This window comes from Anser anser, assembly GCF_964211835.1.
Source record: "Anser anser genome assembly, chromosome: 2".
Taxonomy (NCBI): domain Eukaryota; kingdom Metazoa; phylum Chordata; class Aves; order Anseriformes; family Anatidae; genus Anser; species Anser anser.
The window spans coordinates 19,134,153-19,142,979 of record NC_139721.1 but is presented as its reverse complement, the minus strand read 5'-3'; positions in this window follow the sequence as shown (position 1 = coordinate 19,142,979).

Genomic DNA, 8,827 nt, shown 5'->3' with positions numbered 1-8,827 from the left:
CCCTTCCCTTCCCTTCCCTTCCCTTCCCTTCCCTTCCCTTCCCTTCCCTTCCCTTCCCTTCCCTTCCCTTCCCTTCCCTTCCCTTCCCTTCCCTTCCCTTCCCTTCCCTTCCCTTCCCTTCCCTTCCCTTCCCTTCCCTTCCCTTCCCTTCCCTTCCCTTCCCTTCCCTTCCCTTCCCTTCCCTTCCCTCTCCCTCTCCCTCTCCCTCTCCCTCTCCCTCTCCCTCTCCCTCTCCCTCTCCCTCTCCCTCTCCCTTCCCTTCTGTTACAAACACCCAAAAACACCCAAAACTCTAGAAGAATTTTCTCTTCTTGATCAAGAAGGTTTTAAAACTCCTCACCATTTCATTCCTGGTATAGTTATCCTAGGGTAGGTACCCACTTATTCAGTTGCCTTCTTTAAAGGAAAGGGTGGGGGGAAGCAGAATTTTGCATGACTTGGAGAAAGAAGGACATTGTCAAACCATTAACTTTGAATGTTTTGTTTGTCTGGTCTCTTGATCAAATTCCCTTAATTGCATTACACAATCCCATTGTGCCTTAAATGCTACACGTCTGGAATGCAGCATAACAGGTTTATTAGATTGATATCCTTTATTTCTTTAAAATAAAGAACTGTAGGAAATCCCTTTTTGTTTGTTTGTTTGTTTTGTTTGGGCAGGAAAGAGGGGATTTGTTGTTACAAAAAATGTTATGTGTAGTAATTAAAATACCCCATTTGTTTCACTGAGAGTGACTGACAGGACTATAGCATCATTTTGATTATTTACAGACCAACCATTTCAGAACAATTTACTTGAATAAAAAGACTTGGCAGACTTGTATCCCCTGGAAACATACATGAGTAGATTTGGCTCAGAGTTTTATTAAACAGTGAGAAATAATTTAGGGGTATTTTTCTTCTTACCCTCTCAATGGGATCTGCAGATATAGCTAAGGGACCTGGGGAAATTCCTTATCTGATCATGGTATTAGTAATAGATAAAGTTCAGCTTTGCTTTTAACATACAATAATATGAGACAAAGTCAATATTATTATTCAGATATGCTTCAGTTCTCCAAATACTTCTGTTTATATTTTGGCAATCAGGATCAATTATTGTGCTAGGTGATATATGAAGACATCCCAATGTGTCTGCAGTCTCAGTTAGGGCAAGACAAAACTGGTATGTAAAATACAAAAAAGGTGGTAAAATTATGAATATTGCACCAAATATTCAAATTAACCTACTGTGTCAGTTTTGTCCACTTTCTTTATCTCTAACAATCAACTGCATGTCCATCATTAAGATGGGTTTAGCATATGGATCTGTATTGAGAAATATTTGACCCAGCATCAGTGTCAAAGCAATCTCTTATTTTTAGTTCTTTTCGTCATCTGTAGCAATAATTGTTTACCGAATTCTTATCAGTGGTATAAAACATAGACATTTCTACATTATATCAGATATATTTTCAACAGTGCCAGTGTCAGACAATTCACATTAATAAAAATAAAATAAAAATAAAAAAAATAAAAAGTGGGAGTTTAGTAGTAGAAACAGATAATCATTGAGAACTAATACTTATTACCCATTTTAGAACTGTTTTAAATACATTACATCCTCCTAATACAAATGTCCCATTTTCTTTTCTTGACTTTCCTCTTCCTTTTCCTGGGCGAACATTCACCTTAGGAACATTCTGTGTGGAAAAAAAAATAAAGAACAATGAATTATGTGGAAAAGTATTACCTTTCATGCATTTTAATTTGTTACACTGTTTGTTTGTTTGTTTGTTTGTTTTATAAATAGCTTGCATTTTTAAGAGCTGGGATAAAAGAAGCTACAAACATATATTTTTGTATCGCTTTTTAGATTATTTTATCTATTACCATGAAAGGCTATGGTAAGCAAAATAGCCTTTGAATTTTCTCTTGATAAACATTTTTATAGACATAGGTTTTGTGATTTCATCAGACATTTGTGGTCCACTCCCTGTTATGAATTATTATTATTCTTTTTTTTTAAGACAGGGTGGCCATTTTCATATACAGTATTCTAGATAAATCTATCAATGAATTATGTAATGGTAATACTATTTTTAAAATAAAATTTCCCAGGTCTCAAGAACCCTAATGATTTGGGTTATTCTTCATCTGATTCCTCACTAACCCTATTGAACACTCAATAATATACCTGCAGCGATAGCCAGATCCCTAACCTGAGCTGATGATGTTACTTTTAGACTCTTCTAAGGTACTTCAGTTTTTTCCTACAGTACTGTTTTATTTTTATTTTTATTTTTTTTTCAGCATTGAAATCCAAGAGCAATAGCAGTGATTTCATTTACTCCATTTCATTAAGTACTTCTGAAATTGTTCATACTCCTCTGGGTCAGTTATCAAAATACTTCCCATCTACAGTTGTATTCCTATCTACCAAATATTTCATACTTTAGTTTATCTCATCTCATTATCTGCTCACCTTCTCCATAAAATCACTGGCAATAATGCAGAAATTGGTCATCTTCTAAAAGCCATTAATACTTCCTCCCTTGGGGAGTAAATGATTCTTGAAATAAGATTTGTTTGGGGGAGCAGGAAGAAAGAGAAATCACGGTAGAAACCTGGAAACTAAATCATTTTGTGAGGTTAAATATATTCAATAAAGTACCTAGAAAAGGAAAGATGCTACCTATTTCCTAAGGACAAACAGATTTATCACCACTTAATATCTTCAAAGCAACACTGTTGCATTGGTTTCATTGGAAAATAACTCATCCCCAACTTGGTATTTTATGGAATTTGCCAAACCAAATGCTGTCCTCTCTGATAACTGCCATCAAGACCTTCATGATGAGAATGAAGTCCTTAAATTGGAAGAGAAAGTCATTTACCATTATGAACTTATAAAAGGATGGAGAATGACGCTTTGCTCAATCACATAATAACAGAAAAAGAGGGAATGGTTTTAAACTAAAAGAGGAGAGATTTAGGTTAGAGGTTAGGAAGAAATTCTTCACTCAGAGGGTGGTGAGGCAGTGGCACAGGTTGCCCAGAGGAGCTGTGGATCCCCCATCCCTGGAGGTATTCAAGACCAGGTTGGATGAGGCCCTGAGCAACCTGATCTAGTGGGTGGTGTCCCTGCCTATTACAGGGGTGTTGGAACCAGCGGATCTTTGAGGTCCCTTCTAACCCAAACTAATTCTGTGATTCTGTGAATTTTGCACAAAGTTCTTTTGTTTCCAGAACCAGAGGAAAGGTGGGAAGGTACATTTTGTACCAGTTGGAACCTGCTCGTGACAGTCACATTCAGTTTCTAAACACACATTTAAAGAAGTCTTTGTGGAAGTCAGGAAAAACTGCAGACTAGTGCACTAAAATTCTTATCACAGAGAAGGGAATTCTTCCAGCCAACTGGAGAGAAAAAAGAGGCATTTCTGGAAACTGATACTACCTGCTCGTCTAATGTCAACAAGGAGTCAAACAGCCTTTAAGCTTTTCACCATTTAGATGAATGGCAGCTGTATTTCTTCAATGGAAAGTGGAAGCAAACTTTTTGATTAAATATTCAAAGGGTTTCCCTTTTCTGGTCATCATTGCTTCACTCTTCCCTGGTTTTGGTTTGAGCGCTGAGGATTGCCTATTGGCATTGTGACAGTCATAAAGTGTGAAATCTGTGAGGTAAACTGATAACTGGCTGGACGGCAGAGCTCTGAGCATGGTGCTCAGTGGTACAGTCTAATTGGAGGCCTGTAGCTAGGGCTGTCCCCCAGTGGTCAGTACTGGTCTCAGTGTTGTTCAACTTACTCATCGATGTCCTGGATGATGGAACAGAGTACACTCGAAGCAAGTTTGCTGATGACACAAATCTGGGAGAAGTAGCTGATAACCCAGAGGGCTGTGTTGCCATTCAGAGGTACCTTCTCAGGCTGGACTGTTGGGCCAAGAGTAACTTCATAAAATTCAACAAAGGCAAGTGCAGGGTCCTGCACCTAAGGAGGAGTAATCCCAAGCACCAAAAGGCTGGGGGGTGTCCTGCTGGAGAGCAGCTCAGCAGAGAAAGACCTGGGAGTCCTGGTGGACAGCAGGCTGACCATGAGTCAGCAATATGCCCTTGTGGCCAAGAAGGCCAATCGTATCCTGGGCTGCATTTAGAACAGTGTTACCATCAGGCCAAGGGAGGTGATCCTCCCCTTCTGCTCAGCCCTAGTGAGGCCACACCTGCAGTATTGTGTGCAGTTCTGGGCTCCCCAGTACAAGAGGGACATAGAGCTACTGGAACAAATTCGGAGGAGGGCTACAAAGATGATTGGAGGGCTGGAGCACCTGTCCTATGAAGACGGACTGAGAACTGGGCCTGTTTAACCTGGATAAGAGAAGACTGAGGGGAGACCTCATCAGTGTGTATAAATATCTGAGAGAAGGCTGTCAAGAGGATGGATCTGGTCTCTTTTCAGTTGTGCCCAGCGACAGGACAAGAGGCAACGGGCACAAACTGATGCACAGGAGGTTCCAGCTCAATATGAGGGGCCACTTCTTTACTGTGAGGGTGACAGAGCACTGGAACAGGTTGCCCAGAGAAGTTGTGGAGTCTCCTTCTCTGGAGATATTCAAAACCTGCCTGGATGCCATCCTGCGCAACGTGGTCTAGGTGATCGTTCTTGGCAGGGGGGTTGGACTAGATGATCTTCAGAGGTCCCTTCCAACCTCAGCTATTTTGTGATTCTATGAAGTCCAGAAGTCCATCAGATGACATTACCTTGTAATTTCCTTCCTTTTAAAGGTTGCTGGTAAAGGCTTTCAGCAATATCATAATGTGCCTCTCAATTTTGAGCAGTAATGTTAGCTGAACAAGCTGGTTCCCAGTCTACTGAGTTTTTACCACATGCCACTATCAGAAGAAAAGTTTTATACATAGCAAATGGAAGACTTGATAATAGCTGTTAAAACGGGAAGATGAGATGGGTAGAACTGAGATCTGCTCTCTAAGCTGGGTTTAGAGATTGAAGGCTGGCAGCTTTCCTTTTTAGCAAAGGAAGCATCTTTTATGAAGACAGAAAAAGGAGAAATTAACAACATCATTTTTACAATACCATCCATCAGAGCAAAAATTTATGTTAAGCCATGACATCAGTGTAACAAAACTTCTACCTTATGCAACTTTTTTATTGGCAGCCTCTCTCTTTCAAGAAAATATGCCAAATCATCTCCAAGTATATCAGATAATTCCATTCTAGTCTTAGAAAGAGGCCACCTGTGCTAGGCATCTCTTGAATGGTTGATTGAAACAGAAAACAGAGATATTTTTATCTAATGTTAATGGTAAATAGGTTTGCCGCTATTCCAGATTCAGTCAGAATAAATATAATGAAAAATAACCTACCTGTCCATATGGTTCTGATCAGAGTAATGCCCTACACTGCCCAACATTCACATAAAACTGTTTTCTGACAAACTAAATAAAAAGAGGATCTTGTAAAATGTTCTGACAGTAGAAAAACTAAGGAGTTCACAGACCCACTGAGGGGGGGGAAATATATATATATATGTGTGTATATATATATATATATATGCATATATGAAGACCAAATGGAGAATGACCTGTCAGGCAATCTGTGTCTTGTTACAGGAGGAATTTCAATTCAGGCATTTCTGCTGACCAAAATATGCCACAAGAGGACTTGAAATTTCTTAGGCTACACTTATATAGTCATATACCTCAGTTCTATGAAATAGCTTACCAGCTTTGATGCCAAGTAGCACAGACCACCCACATCTACACCTCCTAGCAGTTGGCCTGTGTCTCTTCTCAGTTCTGTGCTGTGCAGAGTAGAATATGATGTTACGTTTTGTATGTTTTTTTGTGATTTTTTTTTTTAATTCAAATTGTCTGCAAGTAACATTGAAGCCCACTACTGTGGTGTTGTTTTTTCATAGTATAATGTTGTAAGTGCTTATTGCATGCCGAGGGGTATGGTGGGAAGACGTGTAAGAGTATTTGAGGTGGCAAGGCCTGTTGGAATAAACAAGAATGTATGGGTAAATGTTCATCATCTGCTGCAGTCTTGACCATGTTGGTTATTGGGGTTGTCCTGGGTGCAGAGTTTCCACTAAACCATGCCTAGGTTTTGTCTCAGAGAAAATTAGTCAAAATTGGTCAAAACTAGAAGTATGATAACAATTAAGGAATATGGGTGAATGGCAGTTCATTTATTTGTCTCACTCCCAGGGTCTGTTTTATTTAGCAACAAAAATATAGAGTTTGGGAGGAATACAGACACACTGTCCAAGTATGCAGGGAGGAGGTTAGGAAAACCCAAGCTCCAATAGAATTGAATCTGGCAAGGAATATCAAAGGCAACTAGAAGGTCTTTTATAATTACGTAGGTGACAATAGGGAGACGAGGGAATATACTGGTCAACTGCTGAAGAAGATGGGGAGCCTAGTTACATGAGACATAGAAAAGCCTAAGGTACTGAAAGTCTTCTTCACAGAAGTCTTTACTAACAAGACCAGTCTTCAGGAACACCAGGCACCAGAGACCTGGGAAAAGGTCTGTAGCAAGATATACCTCCTGTTATCAGCTTCTCTTCTATGAGGAGAGGCTGAGAGAGCTGGGCCTGTTCAGACTGGAGAAGAGACAGCTCGGGGGAATTTCATTAATGCCAATAAATAGCTGAAGATAAGGTGCAAAGAAGATGGAGCCAGGCTCTTTTCAGTGGTGCCCAGTGCCAGGACAGGAGGCCCTAGGCACAAACTGGCACACAGGAGGCTCCCCCTGAGCACCAGGAGCACTTCTGTGCTGTGCGGGTGATGTATTGAATGTATTGAAGCTTTTCATTAAATTTCAGTAAAAAAGTAGATATTTTACACTGCATATCAGAAATCTTTGTTAGGTGTGCACCACAGATCTATTAAGATTTGTGCAAGCTTAGAATTTAGACTAAACCTCACAAGGAATCTTCTCATATATTATTACAAAGACATGACATTGTAACTTCACTCAGGGGAAAATAAGCTGGAAACCAAGTTTAAAGAGAAACATATATTTTTTAATCAGACTTATGATTTGTTCTAGCCAATGATGCTGACTTCAGTTTTAGCAGTAGTTGACAATAATTATTATTATTATGATAATTATCATTATACCATATATAAATATACAGAATATATTATAAACATACAGAATATATTATGAACATACAGACCATATTATGAACATACAGAAGTTATGAGTGACCTTTATATTGAAATGAATGGAGAAGCAAGTTTCTTGTTTGTTACAGTCAGATGAGGCAGCTGCCTCCCTAGGAGAGCTGGTTAGGGAACACAATGTTTTCCCATGAAAAAATACTGAATGCTATATACTATAGGAAGGTATCTCAATGTCTTCCCATTGGAAATGAGAGAATCCCTGTTTTCTGACAGCATGTAGGTCTTCTCTACAATAACTCCAGCTCCTGACCCAGCTGGGCTGCCTGACTTTCAAGAATCATGAGCCACCTCCTTGGGAAAGTGGGTGTCACAGAAATCCCAGTTCGTCAGCACAGCTGGGCCTTCACAGTTCTCAGCCCCCAGTATGCTTCAAACTGTTCCAGGAATGAGCTCCTCTGGGTTTCAGCAGTTTCTAAATCACAGCTCCCACGCATTTTATTACATTTTTAAATGTATTTTAAACATTCTGAATAGATGCTTTGATTGGCATTTTAAGTGTTTAATTATAATTTCTTCTCCAAAGTATCTCCTCTGCTGTAATAAAGCAATTTGACACCTTGAATCAATGTGTAAAACTGCTCAATTATAACATCAAACAAGGGAGGAAATACTTGGAACAAGAAAGCAAGGTGCCTCACTGAATACAATTTAGAGTAGCAGATGTTTTATTATTGCAGCAAAATGCAACCAAGCTGCCATTCAGTTATTAAAAACAGGCTTCAGCATGAATTCTGCTGAGAGCTCATATTATTTTCTACTTTTAAGTTTAAGATTCTTCTATGAAAACTCTAAATAAGAGACAGTCTGATGAGAAAAATAAAATAAGCTATATGTCAGAAATAATTTTTCTTTACAATAAGCTTCAAAAAAAATAAATTGAATGTAAATAAGGAAAATATATTTAAAATAAAAAATAATACAAAATCAAAATATACATACATAAGAAGAAGAACAAAATTTTAACTTAGGATATTTCAAAATTAAAAAAAAATGTATTCTTGTAGTGATTCTAAATTCAATTTAAAATTTTTTAAACCAAATATTTTAGTTCATTTGAAATTAAATATATAATAGTGTTTTTTTTTTTTTTTTTTTTCCCCTGGAGAATTTTGTAATTTTTAGTTTTCATTTCAAGCAAATGTCAAACCCTCTAACAATGGATTTTCCTGTCTTTGTCCAATTCTTTTTGCAAGCACCAAGAGATTTTTTAGGCTGCACTGTGAGAATGTAGTATTTTCTTTGGCAACCTGTGAACCATAAACAAGGAGATATTGTCTTTGTAGATATCAATTTAGATGCTTACTATTTCAGTCTACAGTGTATTTCAAACATATGTCTGCTGCAGAGTTGCCAGTTCAATATATACCATTCTTTGGGGATTTATTGCTATTACTTGCAATGTACCTTTAAAAGAAGTACATGAGAAGCAGATTGAATGAGTGAAATGAACAGACCCTGGAAAACTGGATGCATTAACTGAAACATGGAGCACTAACAGTAAAATACAGCATATTGTGAAGCTAAAAGCCTTTGCAGGGATATTGTGTATATTTAATTAAATCTTTTGAAATTTTCTCATGTAGTTAATCGGGAAGGGTTTCTATTTGTTTGTTTGTTTGTTTGTTTTTC